Source organism: Camelus bactrianus, chromosome 14 (genome assembly GCF_048773025.1).
Source record: "Camelus bactrianus isolate YW-2024 breed Bactrian camel chromosome 14, ASM4877302v1, whole genome shotgun sequence".
Classification (NCBI taxonomy): domain Eukaryota; kingdom Metazoa; phylum Chordata; class Mammalia; order Artiodactyla; family Camelidae; genus Camelus; species Camelus bactrianus.
The window spans coordinates 62,225,196-62,244,475 of record NC_133552.1 but is presented as its reverse complement, the minus strand read 5'-3'; the positions used below and the strand labels follow the sequence as shown (position 1 = coordinate 62,244,475).

The following is a 19,280-nucleotide window of genomic DNA, read 5'->3' as shown; positions in this document are numbered from 1 at the left end:
CCTTCCCTAAATGAAAGGCTCGAGGGAATTCAGTGGTTTCCCCAAAGGGTAATCATCAGAATCACCTTTTGAAAATGTTGTATTTTATTACTAATACATGTTCCTGTCCTGACTCCAGACTTACATCTCCCTGGGAGGTGGGCTGGGGCTCGGGAATAGAAAAGTTGAAACCTCAGCCGGGTTTGGGAGGCCCCAGCCGCAGGATCCAGTCCACCCCGCAGCCCAGGACGACGGTGCTCCACCCTGCTGGCCCCAGGCCCCCGTTCATCCTCGCTTTGCCGGCCAGGCTCTGGCTCCCGCTGGCCAGTGGGTCCCCCCCAGAGACTCACCCATCCTCCGTCTGGGTGCCCTGGCTCCCGCCAGGAATGCCACGCCCACCCCCTTCTCTCCAGGTTGACCCCCCCATCAGTTCAGGGGCCACATCTCGCACAGCCATTCAGCTCAGGCACATTCACTCGCTCACTCAACACATCGTATTCTAATAGCGTGTTTTATCTACCTTTTAAAAGTTTTTTTTTAATTTTAGAGTTTTTTATTGAGGTGAAGTTCACATAAAACATTTTTAAAATGGAGAGTTCAGTGATACTTAGCACTTACTTAATGTTGTGCCGCCGCCACCTCCGTCGTCCTCCAGAGCGTCACTCCCTGAGAAGAGCCCTGTGCACGGCAAGCAGCCAGTCCGCGATCCGCACCCCCTCAGCCCCTGGCGGCCGCCAGCCCGCTTCCCGTGTCTGTGGGCTTGCCTGTCCGGGGCGCTTCGTGTCAGTGGAATCAAAGACACCGTGACCTCAGGTGTCTGGCTTCTTTAACTTAGGGCTTTTCCAGGTTCGCCGCACAGGCCGTGTTACCGCCAGCTGTATCATGGTAGTTCGCAGGGGCTGCCGCGCAGAGTCCCACAGACGGGGGCCTTAGACAGCAGAGGTTTATTTTTTTCACAGTTCTGGAAGCTGGAAGCTTAGAGCAAGGTGCGAGCAGGTTTGGTGTCTCCTGAGGTCTCTCTTGTGTCCTCACGTGGCCCTTACTCTGTGTCCCTGGTGTCTCTGTCATGCCCCAATTTCTTGCAAGGACACCAGTCAGATCGGTGTAAGTCTCGCCCTAAAGAGTCATTCTAATTGAATGGCTTCTTTAAACACCGCGTCTCCAAACACAGTCACCTTCTGAGGTGCTGGGGGCTAGGGCTTCACCGTGTGAACTGGGGGTGGGGGTGGGGACACAGTTCAGCCCATAACAATCAGTATATCTTGTTCAGAGCTCCATTTTCACACCATGTTCCACTGTAGAGTTCTCTGAGCACATGCCCCACCTTCTCCTAGACTTTGAGCCTGAGGGCGTAGGTCGCGTGGGACCTCCCAGCGTCCAGAAGCACCAGGCGGAGGCTGAGCGCCTGGCCTTGGTCCAGCCTGAGCGCCTGCAGCTGAGTGTCCACTTCCAGGGCCAGCGTGCTCTTCGTGGTCTGGCTGCAGTGAGTGCACGGTACGTGTGGGTCCACGGTGGCCTTGTGGTCCCTGGAGAGCCCCTGTTTCTGCTGGAGGAGCCAGCTTTCAACCAAATACTGACTTGGAAGCTGCTTGGTTGTCATTTATTTATTTGTGATCAAAATAGAGAAAATTGGCTCGTTGAGAATTCCCAGGACCAGGTGAACGAATGTGTTCACTTTCTCCGCACGTGCTCCGTTATGGGGAACAACTTAAAACGTGTCCCTGCCCTTCGGGAACTTAGGGAGGGAACACCTGGCACGTAGGACAGAGCGTGACCAGCGCACCATGATGCGGAGAATCAGAGAGGCTTTGGGACGGGCAGCACCGGGGCTGCGATTTTAAGGACGGCTTGGATTTGGGCGGGAAGGTATGAATGTGGTGTCCAGGAGCAGGCTGGGGGAGGCTGGGGGAGCAGCGGGCCGAGTCGGTGAGGCTCGGACTGCAGTCACAGGGTGGGAGTGTGGCCAGGCTCCTGGAGTCCAAGCAGCTGGCCAGCTGAGCATGGCTGGGAGCCCTGAAGGCTTTCAAGCTCGGCCTCAGTTTGGCTTAGGGGTGAGGGTGGTGGGTGGGGGATCCTGGAAGAGAGGCCTGATTGGGATTCCGTCTGGAGGCAGGTATGGGCAGGGGCCCCAGAAGGAGCGTGGCCCTCGTGTGACCTTGGGATCTGCTGCTGCTGAGAGAGCTGGAAGCAGAACTGGCTTGGAGAGGAAGGCAGGGAGTCCAGCTGGAGCGAGGACACATCTGGGGAGGCTGTCAGGTGGCTCCCCAGCCTGGGCGCGAATGGAGAGGGTGCCCGAGGCCGTCGGGCTGCAGTAGCTCAGTGCCACGAGGGGGTTCAGGCAGCAGGAGTCCGTCCCTCACAGCTTTGGAGGCTGCAAGTCCAAGATCAAGGCGTGGCTTCTCCCTTGGCTTGTAGACTGGTTGGTGATGTGGCCCCAGTTGCGCTAAAATGTGCTCTCATTTGCTCCTGGGTGGGCTGTGAAGTAAGGAGATGGTTATTTAAAGAGAATTTCCTATTTAGTTGATAAAAAAAATCCAGATAATATATTAATGTTAATATATAATTAATTGTATAATTAACATTTGTATTAATTTATTAATAAATTAATAATTTCAGCACCTTGACTTGTTTGCTGCAAATATGAAGCAGTAAAAATGAAGTAACTAGAAGAAAAAAAACATTTGGATGCAAGTCAGCATCCAAATGTCCTCTTGTGAGGACACAGTCATATTGAATTACCCTGGTGACCTCATTTTAACTTAATCACCTCTTTAAAGACCCAAAGTCAGTCACATCCTGAGTGACTGGAGGCTGGGAGTTCCACCTCAGGAATCTGGGGGGACACAGGCCAGCCTGTAATCAGTGTAAACATAAGCTTTATCCAAGTAAGATCATGTCAACCTTGCTTACAACTCAAGATGAATAACCCTTTGACTTTGCCCTGTTTTCCGGTGTGTCCCGGGCCGGGGCAGGGACTGGGAGCACTTGAACTCCAGGGTCAGACCAGCTGGGGCTGCTGCTTACTAGCTGTGTGACTTTGGGCAAGCCCAGCACTTACTACCTGCACTCTCTGTCTCAGTGTCCTCACAGGTAGAAGGGAAGGAAAGGAGCCTGCTTCAAAGGTTGTTGTGAAGATTAGATCAGGCACGATGTGAAGTGCTTACAAGTATACCTGGCTCCTAGTCAGTGCTGTGATGCAGGTGCTGGTCGTGATTACTGGTCCCACCTGGTTTGGGGAAGATGGTGTTTGTGCAAGAAAATACTGCTTTTCTGTGCAAAACTAAAGTGTATGTTTGAGAATGGAAATCACGATGTTGCCCTCACCGAGCTTAGCTGTGCAGAGTGCCTGCAGTATTTGCCGTCAGATGTCTGATCCTGGAGGACACGGTGGGGGGTGGGGTGGGCAGGGGCTTGTCGTCCTTTTATGGAAAAATAAAACTCCACTTTGCTTCTGGCAATTCGACCTTGTGGCCGAGCCTGGGAGGTGGGTGGGACGGGAGCTTGCTCCCGGTGAGGCTGAGGGAGGTCAGCCAGGGCTGCCCCGAACCCATCCTTTTGAATCTCACGGATGCACGAGGCCTGGAAGAAGCTGCCGGCAGTAAGGTTCTGTTTCCACTGTCTTCTCAGGGAAGGGAGACTAGAGAGTGAGCTTTTGAGCAGAATTAATAATTTTTTATTTGTTGTTTATGTCATTCAGAATAACGCTGCTATCTATGGACCAAATGTTTGTGTCCCCCCAAGATTCATATGTTGCAATCCTGACCTCTGGTGTGTTGGTATTGGGGTGTAGGGCTTTTGGGGGTGATTAGGTCATGAGGTCGGAGCCTTCACTGTGGGACCAGTGCCCTGATAAGAGACCCCAGAGAGCGCCCTCACCCCTTCCTCAGGGTGAGGACCCAGCGAGAAGATGCCGTCTGTGAACCAGAAGGTGGTGCCCCCACCCCCGAACACTGAATCTGTTCAGCCTCCAGACCTGTGAGAAAAGCACGTTTGTGGTTTGTAAGTCGCCCAGTTCATGGTGACATTGTTATAACAGCCTGAAGGGACGAGGGCAAAGCCCGGTCTGCTGGGCGCTGGTGCAAGGACAGCCGGGTGCCCCACCTGGTGCTGGCCAGGTAGGGGTGCCCGCCCTCCCCTGACAAGTACTGTTGTGCGATTGGACAGAGAGGGAAACTGAGGCTCAGAGATTCACTCATTTGCCAGCATCACTGCCCAGGCCTGTCTGATCCACAGCCGGTTCTTGACGCCCGGGGGCCTCGGGCCAAGGGGAAGAGCATCCTCGGGCTGCGCCGGAGCCAAGTTCTTCTAAGTAAGGGAGTGTTTCTGCCCAGGTTTGCTTTGCTTCTGAAGATAGGATAAGAGGGCCGCTTGGGATGTTTGGCCTGCAGTGTGGAAGTTTCAAAAGCACATCGTTTGAGTGTTCATATCACCAGAGAGGAGAGGCCTCGTGTCTCAGAAGAGCCCTCGGTGGCAAGACAAGCTCTCAAATGGGTCAGAAATGGGAATAATGAGGAAAAGGTGGGTCTCACCTCTTAATGACAGAAATAAGCAGCTCACCAGGGCACTTCTAACTAACTGGAAATTTTGCTTATATGAGAAAATGAAAACCAATAAAACAGAGTCTAGGGAAGTTGAGATAATCAGTGGTGAGTTCAGGGAGGTTTAGATAACTAATGGTGAGTTAATAAGAGAAATATAACTTGAAATACTGGAACCAAGAGGTTAAAATGTTCCAGGAATATTAATGTTTAATGAGACATAGCCAAGAGCTCACCTGTGAGTGCAGAGCCAAAGGTCAGGGAGGAAGGAGGGGAGCGTTTCTTGGGACTGGGCCGATGAGACAGTGCGTGACTGATGGGGTCTGGGGGGTTCGTGCTTGTGATGCAATGACCCCCACGGTCCTGGGCCCTGGATGAGGCGGGGGAGGAGTGCAGCCTGGGCTGTGGGAGCCATTCCAGATCTTGGAGGCTCTTCCATGTTATACATCAGTCTCGCTGGATCACACGTGTCCTGGTTCTTTAGAAAAGAACTGCATTTTGCTGTAGGACACTGTCCCGGGATCACACTTAAACACACGCGGGAGACTTGGGTAAGAGTCTAGGAAAACAGAGATTGATTATGTGAAGAAATGGAAATGTCTATAACAAAACAGCAGCAAAACCCAGGCAAACCAGGGGGATCTGACAGGCCTGGGTGATGGTGGCCAAGAGCTTGATGTGAGTCCTGAACTGGGAGGGTCCTTAGGGGAGAAGAGTGAGACAGGCAAACCAGCCTTGTGGGCCTGAGGCCAAAGCAGGTGCTCAGTGTCCTGGTGAAATCTTCACAAGGGCCTGGCCCAGGACAGGATTTCTCCCAGCCAGTAACAGGTGTGATGCCACACAATGAATCCTGGTGGGGCTGGAACTTGACTCCACGCAATTCCAGTTGTCTCTGGAAATGGACTTGAGTGAAGCGCCCCTGGGTAGAAGCTAAAACAGAGCATAGACTTCTCAGCCATCTGCACTCAGGTTGGAGCAGAGGGGAATGGATGAGTCACTTTGGTGAAAATAAGGCCTAAGATTTATGGAGTACTAATGTATTGCAAGAAGCATGTAAAATCATGGTGGATAAAAGGACTTTGTTCAAATGCTGAAGTTTAATAGACTTTCAAAAAAATTGGCTTTTTTGATTTGCATGTGATAAAGTTCACGTTTATTTAAAGTCCAGTGAATTTTAACAAATGTATATACTTGTGTGATCACCACCACAATCAGATGCAGAACATTTTCATCACCCCAAAGCTCCTGGTGCCCCTTCGTAGTCAGATTTCTCCCCTGAGCCCAGCCCCGAGCAGCCACTGCTCTGTCCTCTGTCCTCTGTCACTAGGATTTGCTTTCTCCAGAATGTCAGTGGAATCACATGGCGTGTAGTCTTTTGTGTCCGGCTTCTTTCACTCAGATTTATCCATATTATTGTATGGATACTGTTATTTCCATAGACCTCAGTCTGTTTGTGGATTCTCAAGTTGATGGACATTTGGGTTGTTTCCACTATTGGCCGTTGTGAATAGAACTGCTATAAAACATTCCTGTACAGGTCTTTGTGTGGATATACGAAATCCTTTATGGTGGGTGTATTCCCAAGAGTGAGACTACTAGGTTGTGTGGTAAATATATGTTTAACTTTTAAGATTGTTTCCCAAACTTGCTGCACCGTTTTGCGTTCCCAGAAGCAATACATAAGAGTTTCAGTTACCCTACATTGCTGTCAACACTTGATGTTAGTAGTGTTTTCAATTTTACCCATTCCACTGGGTGTATGATGGTATCTCGTTGTGGTTTTTATTTTCAAGTCCTTAATGACTAATGACGTTAAGCATTGTTTCAAGTGCTTACTTGAGTTTTATATACTTTGGTGAAGTGTCTGCTCACATCTTTTGCCCCTTTTATTTGGGTTGTTTTGCTTCTTCCTGAGCTTTAAGAGTTCTTTGTGTATTCTGGATACAAGTCATTTATATCAGATATGTAGTCTATGTTTTGCAGATAAATTCTCCCAGTGTGTGTGTGTGCCTTTTCCTATAATCAGTGGGTGCCTTTTGAGAGCAGACATTTTTGATTTTGATAAAGTCCAGCTTTTCCATGTTTTCTCTTTATTGTTTGTACTTTTTGTTTCCTAATAAGATTTCGTTTTAGAACTTTAGCTCTTGCAGTTGGATACATTTTGAATTAAGTATATTTATATGGAGTGAGGTAAGAGTGGTAGTTCATTTTTTTGTGTGTATGGATATCCTATTGTTCAGCACCATTTGTTTCAAAGACTATCCATTCTCCTTGAATTACCTTGGCACTTTTATCAGAAACAGTTGTCCATACAAGTATGGGTCTACATCTGGACTCTAATCTGTTCCACTGATTTTTTTTAACCAGTTATTTTTATTGAGAGATAAATCACATACCATAAAAATCACCATATCAAAGTGTACAGTTCATTGGTTTCTAGTATATTCACAAGGTTGTGCAACCACCACCACTAATTCTACCAGCATTCTCATCACCCCAAAAAGAATATTCCATTGATTTTTTTCCAGCTTTGTTGAGATATAATTGACATATAACATTGTGTGTAAGTTTAAGGTACAGTGTGTTGATCTGATATATATTGCAGTACGATTGCCATCATAACGTCAGCTAATGCTGTTATCATGTCACTTAATTACATTTATTTTTTGTGGTGACAACATTGAAGATCTACTCTGTCAACAGCTTTCAAGTATATAATATGGTATTGTTAACTATATTCACAGTGCTGTGTGTTCCATCCCCAGAACTTCTTCACCTTCTAATTGGATGTTTATACCCTTTGACCAACATCTCCCCATCACCCCCAGCCCCCGGCCCCTGGTAACCACCATTCTACTCTCTTTATACAAGTTTGACTTTTTAAAGTTCCACATGTAAGTGAGATCATACAGTATTTGTCTTTCTCTGTCTGACTTGTTTCACTCAGCATAATGCCCTCAAGTTCTGTCCATATTGCTGCAAACAGCCGGATTTCCTTCTTTCTCATGGTTGAATAATAGTCCGTGTGTGTGTACACTTAGGTTTCTTCTACATCTTGGCTGTTGGGAATAATGCTGCAATGAACATGGGAGCACAGGTGTCCTGTTTTCACTATCCTGTTTCACTTCCTTTGCTTACGTACCCAGAAGTGGAATTGCTGTATCGTATGATAGTTCTATTTTCAATTTTTTGAGGGACCTCCATGTTGTTTCCCGGAGTGGCTGAACCAATGTACATTGCTTCCCACTAGCAGTGTGCAAGGGTGCCCTTTTCTCCACATCCTCATCAGTGCTTGTTACCTCTTGTCTCGATGATGGCCATTCTAGCAGGTGTAAGGTGGTATCTCACTGTAGTTTTCATTTGCATCTCCCCGATGACTAGTGATGTTGAGCACCTTTTCATGTACCTGTTGGCCATCTGTCTGTCTTTGGGAAAATGTCTATTCAATTGCTCTGCCCATTTAAAAATCAGATTGTTTGTTTTTTTGTTATTTTGGATATTAACCCCTTATCAGATACATGGTTTGCAGATATTTCCTCCCATTCTGTCGGTTGCCTTTTCATTCTGTTGATCGTTTCCTTTGCTGTACAGAAGCTTTTTAGTTTGATGTTGGTCCCGTTTACTGATTTTTGCTTTTGTTGTTGTGCTTTTGGTGTCACAACTAAAAAGTTGTTGCCAGGACTAGCATCAGGGAGTTTTTTCCCGTGTTTTCTTTTAGAAGTTTTACAGTTTCAGGTCTTATGTTTAAGTCTTTAATCCACTTCAGGTTGCTCTCTGTGAGTAGTATAAGGGCCCAATTTTATTTTCCTGCCTGTGATTATCCAGTTTTCCCAACACCATTTATTGAAGAGATGATTCTTTCCTGATTGTGTATTCTTGGCTCCATATCAAATATTACTTGGTAGAAAGTGTGTGGATTTTGGATTAAGCCTTGACTTTAAATCCAGGCCATTCCATTTAATGGCTATGCTGTTCTGGTTAAATAAATCTTCTGAGCCTCAGTCTCCATATGTGAAATGGGACAATAACACTTGTTGCTGGAGGATTGGAGGGAACACATCAGTTCCCGGAGAACCACTGACATCCCCTGTACAGAAAATTTTCTTCCTTTCTCCCAGGGCAGTAGGTGAAATGGACAAACTGCACTCCAGCCAGTTCCCACTGGGCTGTGTCTTCCTAGAAGATCTGGGCGGGGCTGGATTGCAGGGGCACCTCTCCTTTTTCGTGGAGGAGAGAAGAGGTCGGCTTGCAGCTTGGCGGAGAGTGGGCAGGAGGACAGGGCCCCTCAGATGCAGGGAGGAAGGGGACAGGCTCCCCAGAGGACCCGGGGTCAGGAGACCGCTTCTTTCCACTTGGGTGTGAGCTCCTGGGAAGGAGGTGTAGCCCGAGCTGTGTGGGACTTGCCCTGTCCCTGGGGCAGGGACCACTGCCCTGGAGAACTGTCTTTATTCCAAGATGGGACAGCAGGAGGGGAGAGAAAAATTCCTTAACTCAAAAATAATTGAAATCATTGTTGTATTAAAACAGGGGCACGTTTACATGGCTTTGGATGGATCAGCTCCCCTGCTGTCTCTGCACCAGGTCCACTGGGCAGCAGAGCCCGGGGCCTGGTTCTTGGAGGCCCGCTCAGAGGATGAGCAAAGTGCACTGTTTTTAGGGGCTTCAACTAGAACCTTAGTTACCTTTAAATGGTTTGTAAAGCATGGCCTTCTCGGGGGTATCTCCTGAGATACCAGGGGAATCTAGTACCACAGCCCAGGCCAGGGAAGAAGATGCGGCTGGGCCCACTGACCCGCGGCTGGGCCCACAACAGATGGGGACGGACAGGAGACAGCCCTGATTTCTTGTCCTTGCTGTTCACATGTACGACATGTTGTTTTGTTTGTTTTTATATAAGAACGTCATTTTGGGAAAGGGAAGTGACAGAGTTCCTATGGGGCAAAAAATACGTTGTTACCCCCCTAACACGCTCAGGCTGTTCGTTAGGAAAACGGCTGAAGCAGTGCAGGGGAGCCTCCCCGAGTCCTCCTCTTTATTAGGACGGAAGGAACATTGTAAAGTCAAATAAGAAAACAAACGTCACGTGATGAAAAGCAGACCTGTAGTTCTGTTGTTTTTGAAACCAGTTTTGGAAAAGTGAGGAAACCGCACGGAGCAGCATCTCTTCTGTGATCACACAAAGCGGTAACAAGGGATTTTTGCATTTTAACAGGATTTTGCTCTCCCAGGAGTGGACTGCATCTTGTCTTCTAAGTGATTTTCAAAAGCCAAGTGTAGACCAGATTGTGCTTTTTAGTAACATTTAGGGCTCTGGGATCTGCCCCCAAACACTTGAGGCCAAGATGTGGTGAACCCGGGGGAAGGCTGGCTTCGGCCCCTGGGCCCCCTGGCTCCTCGCAGCCGGTCCCAACGGTCAGTGGGGCTCAAGTGGGTTTTTGTTTGCCCTTCTGGGGGGTTGGGTGTAGTGTTTAAGAGGGCTGGATCCACTTAGTTCAGTGCATCCAGTTCCTTCAAAGCCCCAGTCACTCCGACAAAACATTTTCTAGGAATTTGGGACTCGAGTCATGTGGCCGCTGGGGGTGAGCAATGACCAGCCATGTATGTGGACGCACAGGAACGGGGAGTGAAGGGCCCCACTTCACGTCAAGTATTTACAAGCATGTTCGGTCACACGCCCTTCATTTCCTGCCTGCTCCCTCCCTCCTTTCTTGTAATTCAGTTTTAACTTCTCTCTCAGCTGTTTTAATTGAATTTTACTTGGGCTAATTAGAAAAGCATGAAAGGATCTGAATGCTTTGGGGACAGTTAATTAATCAAAAAACCCATCAGGCTTAATTTTGAGTTCAGTGCTTTTATTTTTTAAAGGCTTCTTTTTTAAAAAAATGTTTAAAATGGAGTTCTGTGTTTGCAGCGTGTTGGGAGTGATTCGGGCGCACTAAGGGAGGTGTTACCTTTTCTAGGTTTGCATTTTTCCCGCCTACCCCACTGCCTCCAGGTAGCCAACATCTTTTTAGAGGATTTAACCGGTTTTTAATAATATTCTTAGCAAAAAAACAATCCTGAAGGTGAATCTGTTATTGCTACCAAAAAAACTGAGTCCTGAATTCCAGAGCCCCCTGGGAGTGGAGCTGGGATTGTTCCTGATTTGCTGTGGCTGGCAGTGCAGGCCGACAGTGCCGACCGGCCATGGGGCCACCTATGCCGTGGTTTCTGAGTGGTGCTGGGGTTCCCTTTGTAGTGGAGGTGGTCTTCTGGGCCTTTGAGGTCTGAGGTCCTGCAGCTGTATTTGGCGGTCATCTTCCAGAGTCTTCTCGCCACTAATTTCGTCCCGTGGTTTTGGCCCCTGGCTGGGTGCTGGGCCCCGAGGTAGCTGAGCTCAGGATGCCTGCATCTCCTATGACCTGCCGTGGCCTCGCGCCTTTGGCTGGGGCGAGGCCGGGCCCTCTGAGGTCTGCAGAGGCTTGGCTTTGACCTTTGATCCCTCAGCCCTCTGTCCAGTGCTCTGTCTGGGAGACTTGTTCCTCCAAAGCAATGAAATATTACGTTACATGCAGGGGGTCTGGGCCCAGGCCTATCCAGGGGCCTCACCTGCATTTGTGACTATTTTATTTTCTCACTCTTGGGTAGGCTTGATTTCTAGACGGTTACCTAGGAGTTGTTTAAATGGGTATATTTCTCTTCTTTCTAGGACAGTTTGTTAGCAAGCACCTAGTTAAGGAAGGCTCTGGGTGAGTCTATAATTGTGCTCCTGTAGTGCTTCTAACTTTAAGTTGCATTCCTAAACTCCCATTTCTTACCTAAGAAAGCAAAACAGTCAAATAACCATTTTAAGTTAAACATTTAAGCCTTAAAATGTTTCTGAAGGACAAGACCTTTTAAACAGTCCATGATGGGTAGTCATTCTCTTTCCCTCCACTGCTTTCTGCCTGAGTTGTCACCAAGAGAGAAAAAAGATCTTTTGGGGGCTACCAGGTAGGGTGGGAGCTGTCTGCCTTAAACCAGACCTGCTGCCCTTTCCAGGCCCTACAGAGAGATGGGGGTGAGGAGCAGACACAGATTCCTGGCTCTTTCCAGGCAGAATAAACATGTTTTGAGCAACTGCCAGCAAGTGAGTTAAAAGCTGCTCCTCTAGCAGGCTTGCAAAAAAATATTCTAAAAGGCAAATCATTTGCTACGTTTCCTGGTAGCCAACCGTTGGATGTCTCTGCTTGATCAGCAGTCAGTGCACACAGGCCGTGGGTGGGTAGTGACAGCTAGTGAGTCTTAATCCCAGGCCCTGTCCCTCAGAGGTCACACCTGGGGCTGCTCTGCCTTCCTCTGCCTCCCTCCCAGGAGCCCAGGTAACAGTTACGGAGAAGTCTGTCCGGTTTCACTGGGCACTGAGTTCCAGAAAACGATCGAGTTTAAGAGAGGGAGGCCACCACAAATTTGTGTTAGAAACAGTTTGGAAATACTTGGATGCATGTGGAAATTCGAGATAAGAGATGAGAAGTTTTTGCTGCTGATTAGGGACTGAAAGTATGCTGAACTCAGATAAAATATAAACTGGTGATAAAAACTACAGACCGGGTGGCCTACAAACTGCCTTCTTTCCATGATCTCATTTAATCTTTTTTTTTTAGATCAACTTTCTTTGATGTGTAATTTACACACAAGGAAACTCACATCGTGTGCCCTGCAGGGCACCCTCCCCTCCTGGTCGTTGTCTTCAGTATGTGTGGCTGGCCTGTACGGGGAAGTACCCAAGGAAGGAAGGACAGGGTAGAGTTTCTTGCTTGTTGACGTTTCTTAGAACACCACTGCCTTCTTCCTGCTGTTCAGAGCAGCCTCTCCTGGCTGACCCAGGTGGGGACGCAGTACTGTCTAGTTCTCATTCTTGAGCCTTGCTGAATCCCACCTGTCTTGAGTCCACCGGGATCTGTGCTGCTGGGGCTGCCTGGGTATCCATGCTGGCGAGTGTGCATTAGCGTCCCCTGAGACATTTACACGTGCCCAAATAAAATTGTGAACAGTTCCAGGAAGGGGGCCACTTCTAAGTGCTGATTGCTCAGGCAGGCTGCACCAGTGTGTGCTCCATGCCCAGTAAACGCCTGTGGACGCTTTAAGGATGAGGATGGAAATGGAAGCTGGTGTGTGGCCTTCCCAGGCCACGGCTGCCTGAGGCCCTCCGGTGGCTGGAAGCGGTTCCTGTTCTGAGTCCCGGGCAGAAGGCAATGAGAGAGCATCCTCCTCCCAGAGCTGGGCAGAGCCTCTGCAGGCAGCGAGGAGGTTTGAGGGCCGTCTGTGTCCATCACTTCACCTCTGTCTGTTTTCCCATCTGTAACATGGAGAGAAGTGGGGAGCGGGGAGATCTTGTGTCATTCTGAGTGTGAGTTGAGAACATAAGTGAAGCATACAGCATGGGTTGCACACAGTAAAAATGCCCTCGGTTGTGGCCGCAGCAGTACTCCTGTCCCCTTTGAGCCACAGGTGGGCTGGCAGGGGGAGCCCGGCTTTCTGAAGCCACGCCCACAGGGCAAGTGGGTTTTGTGCTGAGGGCCCTGGGCGCCTTCTCTGGGGGTCAGAGTGCGGGTGGGACCAGACTGCGTGCTCTCTCTGCTACACCTACTGCACCAGGGCCCCCAGCAGCCCTGGATCTGGGGCCAGGCCTGTAGTTCCCTGTCCTGCCTCTTCCCACGGAGCCCTTTCCCCACGGCCTCGGGGCTTTTCCAGCTCCTAACAGGCCGCAGACTGCGCCTGCGGGGTGGGGATCGCGTCTCCCTTGTGGTCACTATATGTTTTAAAGATGGCAACACGCTGGCCTTTAAAGCGGCATGGCATTAAAAGTTGTTTTCTTTTTTAGAACTTTCCAGTGCGGGCAAAGCATAAAACCCCCAGATGGTCACCAGGGCAGGGCTCAGAGACCCCGCCTGTCGTCAGAACGTGACGGGCCTGTCTGTTTTCACGGACCCTCGAAGGTTGAGTCTGGGGTCCGTTGCAAGCGTGGACCCCAGCTTTTCAATTTCAGAGGCGCCAAGTCACCCGAGCTGCTTGTTTGATGTCAGAAAGGTGTTTTGTCATAAATGTTTCCCCGGGAGCTAGGGGGCGGCCGGGCAGGAAGCCCTGGTCACTGCTGTAAAGAAACAGTCCAGGGAGGGAAGTATCAAAGCGGTGGCAGGCGCCCGGCCGGCCGGGAGAGGCTGACCCTGCGGCCCCGCGCTCGCGGGCCGAGCTCCAGTTCAAAGTTCGGGCATTGTGTTTTTTCACCTGTTTCCTCCAGTCTTAGAAACTTGTGAAGAATTAATGTGTTACTTTACCAGCCGCTTGGGCGGCTCCCAGGGGAAAATCATGCCCCGGGAGGGGGAGGGATGCGAGGGGCAGCCGTGCGCTCGCCCGTGCGCTTCGCGCTCACCGTGGGCCACGTAAGGACGACGGAGCCGGCGGCTTCGCCGAGACCGGTCCTCGGCCGTGCTGGGGGCTGGTCACAGGCTTGGAGGGAGTGGATCTGACACAGGCTGTTGCCCTTTGGAAGCTAAGTATCCAGCAGCCGGGGAGGGGTGGGGCCGCCGCAGCTCGTGGTCCCGCCAGTGGGCGGGGCAGAGCCTGATTTGTGTCACTCCACCTGCCCGCGCTAACCCAGCCTCTACTTGACAGCCAGCAGAAAGCCTTGCTAATGGCCAAATGATTATCACTTAGAGGAAAACAGAACAATCTGTGTGTCATCTGTCTAACATTTCCTTGTATCATTAAATTTTAATACAGAATGACCTGTGGAGACACCTGTTTTTAAAGGTGGTTTTCATGTTATAAGCTGGTATCCATTTAAATCCGTTTGCAGATGAGTTTAAGAAGAGTTACATATTAGCCCTTTCCTGTTTGGTTCACCTGGCATGTGTGTGTGTTTCTAAATATGGTCCCGGCGTATGCAGTAGTTCTAATTTGTAAACTAACATGTTAAACTCTTAAATTACATCCTGCTTTTACACTCTTGCCACCAGGTGGCTAAGAAGAAATATTAAGCAGAGAAAACCGAATAGTTATGGGAAGGACTCATAATTACTTTCAATTTCTGCCTCAGCGGTGAAATATGAAACTAGAGACGGATAGGCTGCGTTTCAGTAAAATGCTGAGTCAGTCACAGAGGCGTCTCAAGCAGTGCCAGGCCAGATGGACATTTCCATGAGTGTTTTTGTTTTCTTAATATTAAATATTGACAGTGTTAAACTGACCAAATTTTGCTTAAGTAAAACTTTTTGAGACTCTCTGTGAGCCTGTTCCACCTCTGCGCTGACCCCCGGGTGTCCACATTATTCCTGACCAGTTGGGTTTGGGACAAGGATCTGGCTTTTGGGCTTTCAGATTCCCAAAGGGAGGGTGACTGATTCCTGACCACAGCGGGGCCTCCCAGTCAGTTCTTTATACATCAGCACAGTTGTCTGCAGAGACACTGCTTGAGTTCATTTAGAATCAGCTCTAAAATTCATCAAACTGAATTTAATATCTTGTGTGTCTCTTTCATTTTCTTTATATTAATGGTGAGATACTATAGGGAAATCCATGCATGGGGGATGGTGGCATAGCAGGGTGGAAAGGCTTCTAGACTCGCTTCACGGACAGACTCCATCTAGTAGAGTTAGGACAGCACCGTGTGGCAGAAACCGTACCCCCCACCCCCAAGTTGCTGCGGCATCTTGAGCCGGCAGCCCGTGTCCCGTGAATACAGAACTCCACAAGTTTCCTTGCTGATGCTTCTTGTGGCCGCTCACCTTCCGGGTGCTCCACTTTGCCCTTCAGTTCTCTAACTTATTAACTTTGACAAGCAACCTCTTTGCTGTACATGATTTTATTCGCAATTCATTTTTCTGATTCAAAGTGAACATGAGTGCCTTAATCCTCTAATGGGAATTAATTGCTTGTTTCAGTGCTTAACTCTGATCTTTTCTCAGTCCCCCCAGGGATTAGGCTCTTCCTGAAGGAGCTATGTTTGTTGTTCAAAACACAATCAGAAAAGTAATGATGTTTTTCTTGTGAAAGGAGCCAGAAATGCAGAATATTAATTTTCTTTTCTTATTACATAAATAGTATTCTCAAACTAATATTATCAAGTATAGAATTCAATGGATAAAATGTAGAAAATTATAATTCATTCTAGCAGGCTACATTATTTCCTAGAAGTTTACATTTTTACTGCTGGGGGGTTTCTTTTATGGAAATAAGCTGTCATCTTCTGCAGAAGAAAGTTACTGAACTGATTTTCTACAGAATTGGAACCAGCACCCTGTGGCCTAACTACGATCATTTCTATGTAACATCACCTTTCCAGCTGTTTGTCTTGGCTCTGAAAAATCAAGGCCACAACTAATGCTTGATATGGCTTGATTCCCTCTCCCACTTATTATGCAGAATATTCTTTTTTGTTTTATTTTTAACGGGCTTCCTTGAGAAGAATATATGCTAGCAGATACATTAGACCTTAACTGATAAAGGAAGGAGCTGGGGTGGAGAATTTAGGAGGGAGGAGGGAATTAACTTCATCAGGTCCTGGGGCCTAGCACAGCCAGCAGTCGGTAGAGATTAGCTCTTAGGAAGACAGGATGAACCCAGTTTTAAGTAACAGGCATAGAACTCCGAGAGTTTAAGTAACGTTCCCAAAGACCCACTGTTGCTAAGTGGTGGAGGTCCACTGTGCCCTTCTTTACTTATACTTAGCATGCCTTGTGTTCGTAAACGGCCATCTGGCCCAATGATGATCCCTGCAGGGGCTGACCTGACCATCAGTGTCCTAGAACAGGCCCGCCTGGGAGCATCTAGTTCACATTAGAGTGGAGACAGAACCACTCCTGAAGAACACTCTTCAGTTGCTCTGGAAAAGCCCAAATGGCTCACCTACAGCTGTTTCTAACCGTTATTTATTGCATTTTATCCAAGACTCTGGCCATAACCCAGTGCCATGGAAGGAACTACGTGGCAAGAAAAGAATGGGGTGGAAGACATAGTCATGTGTGAGACCCAGAGGGGGAGAACCCCCTCCTAGCCTGGCCCCAGGGTGTGGTGCTTCAGGAGGGTTCCAGTGTGTTCCTGGCCTGAATGAATCACAGGCATATTTTGATTTATCCCTGGCTGTAGCCTGAGAGGATCTGGCCAATGTAGTAGTCTTTTCACATGTTCTGTTGACTGTGACAGTCACAGCAGCCCTTGGAAATCAGCTGAACATGACAGACAAGGACCAGGAGTACACAGTGATAAGGAAGTTGAAAAAGAAAAACAAGGTGAATCAATGAAGATAGAACACTGCCTCACACTAAAACAAAATAAAGTCAAAATGGCTTATAGCCTTAAACATATGACAAGACACCATAAACCTCCTAGAGGAGAATGTAGGCAGAACACCCTCTAATATAAATCGTAATAGGGCAGTCTACCCAGGCAATAGAAATAAAAGCAAAAATAAACAAATGGGACCTAATTAAACTTATAAGCTTTTGCACATCAAAGGAAACTATAAACAAAAGACAACCTATGAAATAGGAGAAAATATTTGCAAATGATGCAACTGACAAGGGCTTAATTTCCAGAATATACAAAGAGCTCATATAACTCAATAATAATAATAACAACAACAAAAAAACCCAAACAACCTAATCTAAAAATGGGCAGAAGACCTAATCAAGCATTTCTCCAGTGAAGACACACGAATGGCCAATTGACATATAAAAAATGCTCAGTATCACTAATTATCAGAGAAATGCAAATCAAAACTACAATGAGGCATCACTTCATACCTGTCAGAATGGCCATCATTCAAAAATCCATGAATGATAAATGCTGGAGAGGGTGTGGAGAAAAGGGAACCCTCCTACACTGTTGGTAGGAATGTAGTTTGGTGCAGCCGTTACGGAAAACAGTATGGCGATTCCTCAGAAAACTAAAAATATACTTACCATATGATCCAGCAATCCCACTTACGGGTATATATCCAGAGGGAACTCTAATGCAAAAAAAAAAAAAAAAATACATGCACCCCAATGTTCATAGCAGCACTATATACAATAGCCAAGACATGGAACCAACCTAAATGTTCATCAACAGGTGACTGGATAAAGAAGTTTTGGTATATTTATACAATGGAATACTACTTTGCCTAAAAAAAAAGAATAAAATAATGCCATTTGCAGCAACATGGATGGACCTAGAGACCATCATTCTAAGTGAAGTAAGTCAGAAAGAGAAATAAAAATACTATATGATATCACTCGTATGTGGAATCTTAAAAAAAAAAAAAAAACTATGAACTCATCTACAAAACAGAAACAGACTCGCAGACATAGTAAACAATTTTATTGATACCAGGGAAAGGAGGTGGTAGAGGATACATTTGGGAGTTTGAGATTTACAAATGTTAGCCACTATGTACGAAAATAGATTTTTTAAAAAATTTCTTTTGTATAGCACAGGGAACTATGTTCTATATCTTGTAATAACCTTTAAAGAAACAAATATGAAAACAAATTTATGTATGTATATGCATGAGTAGGACACTGTGCTGTACACCAGAGATTGACACATTGTAATTGACTGTACTTCAATTTAAAAAATTATAAAACAAAACAAAAATTTAAATAAATGAGAAGCCTTCTCATGTTCATGGATTGGAAGACTTAATATTGTTAAGATGGCAGTGCTAACTAAAGCAACTACAGACTTTATGCAATTCTTGTCAAAATTCCCAATAATTTTTTTTTGCAGAAATAGAAAAATCCATCCTGAAGTTCATATGAAATTTCAAGGGACCCCAAATAAGCAAAGCCATCTTGAGAAAGAAAAACAAAGCTGGAGTCTCATACTTCCTGATTTCAAAAATACTGCAAAGCAACAGTAATCAAAACAGTGTGAGACTGACATAAGACAGCTGTGTAGAGCAATGAAACACAAGAGAGGGTCCAGAAAGAAATCCTTGGATATATGGTCAAATGATTTTTGACAAAGGTAGAAAGACCAAAGGGGAAAAGATAGTCTTTTCAACAAAAGGGACACTGGATATCTATATGCAAAAGAATGAAATTGGACCGTTACTTTTTACCATATACAAAGATTAACTCAAAATAGATAAAAGTCCTAAGCATTGGAGCAAAAACTATAAAACTCGTATTAGGAGAAGACATAAGGCCAAAGCTTCATGACACTGGGCTTGGCAAAGGTTTCTTGGATATGACACCAAAATCATAGGCAATAAAAGCAAAAATTAGGTGACATCAAAATGTAAAACTTCTGTGCATCAAAATCAACAGAGTAAAAAGGCAACCTATGAAATGGGAGAAAGTATGCAAATCATATGTCTAATAAGAGGTTAATATCTGGAAGATACAGAGAACTCCTGTAACTCAACAATGAAAAAGCAACCTGATTAAAAAACAGGCAAAGGACTTGAACAGACATTTCTCCAAAAAAGATATATAATGGCCAACATAAAAAGATGCTCAACATCACTAATCACTACAGAAATGCAAATTAAGACTTCACACTTTAGGATGGCACTATCCAAAAAAGAAAAAAGCAGAGACCCCCATCTACCCTCTGGCCAGCAGGGGACGGGTGGCTTATGTCCACAGAGGCTTGGCAAGAAGCTTGGTATTGGGAAGACCAGGCCTAGCTGAGCGTCGGGGTGAGGAGGCACCCGAAGATGGGGATGGAGGGCAAGTCCGCATACCTATGGCTCTGTTACCTGGAGGCCTCCATGCAAGGCCTGCCAACCGCAACCTCCACACAGTCTCCTGTATGGTGTCT

The 19,280-nt window shown here is 46.9% G+C and overlaps 1 protein-coding gene across 6 annotated transcripts in view; it reads left to right on the top strand.

The window, feature by feature from the left end:
• The window catches only part of GGACT (gamma-glutamylamine cyclotransferase), a 34,248-nt gene that overhangs the window by 11,773 nt on the left and 3,195 nt on the right, over positions 1–19,280 (top strand). The window contains exon 1 of one of the 6 annotated variants that reach the window (XM_074378476.1): positions 1,318–1,473. The exons of 4 other annotated variants lie outside the window; for them this stretch is intronic. The gene's annotated coding sequence lies outside the window, so the exon portion shown is untranslated. Of the gene's footprint in view, positions 1–1,317; positions 1,474–11,770; positions 11,858–19,280 lie in introns of those variants that run through there. One more of the 6 variants, XM_074378481.1, reaches the window with a different exon arrangement.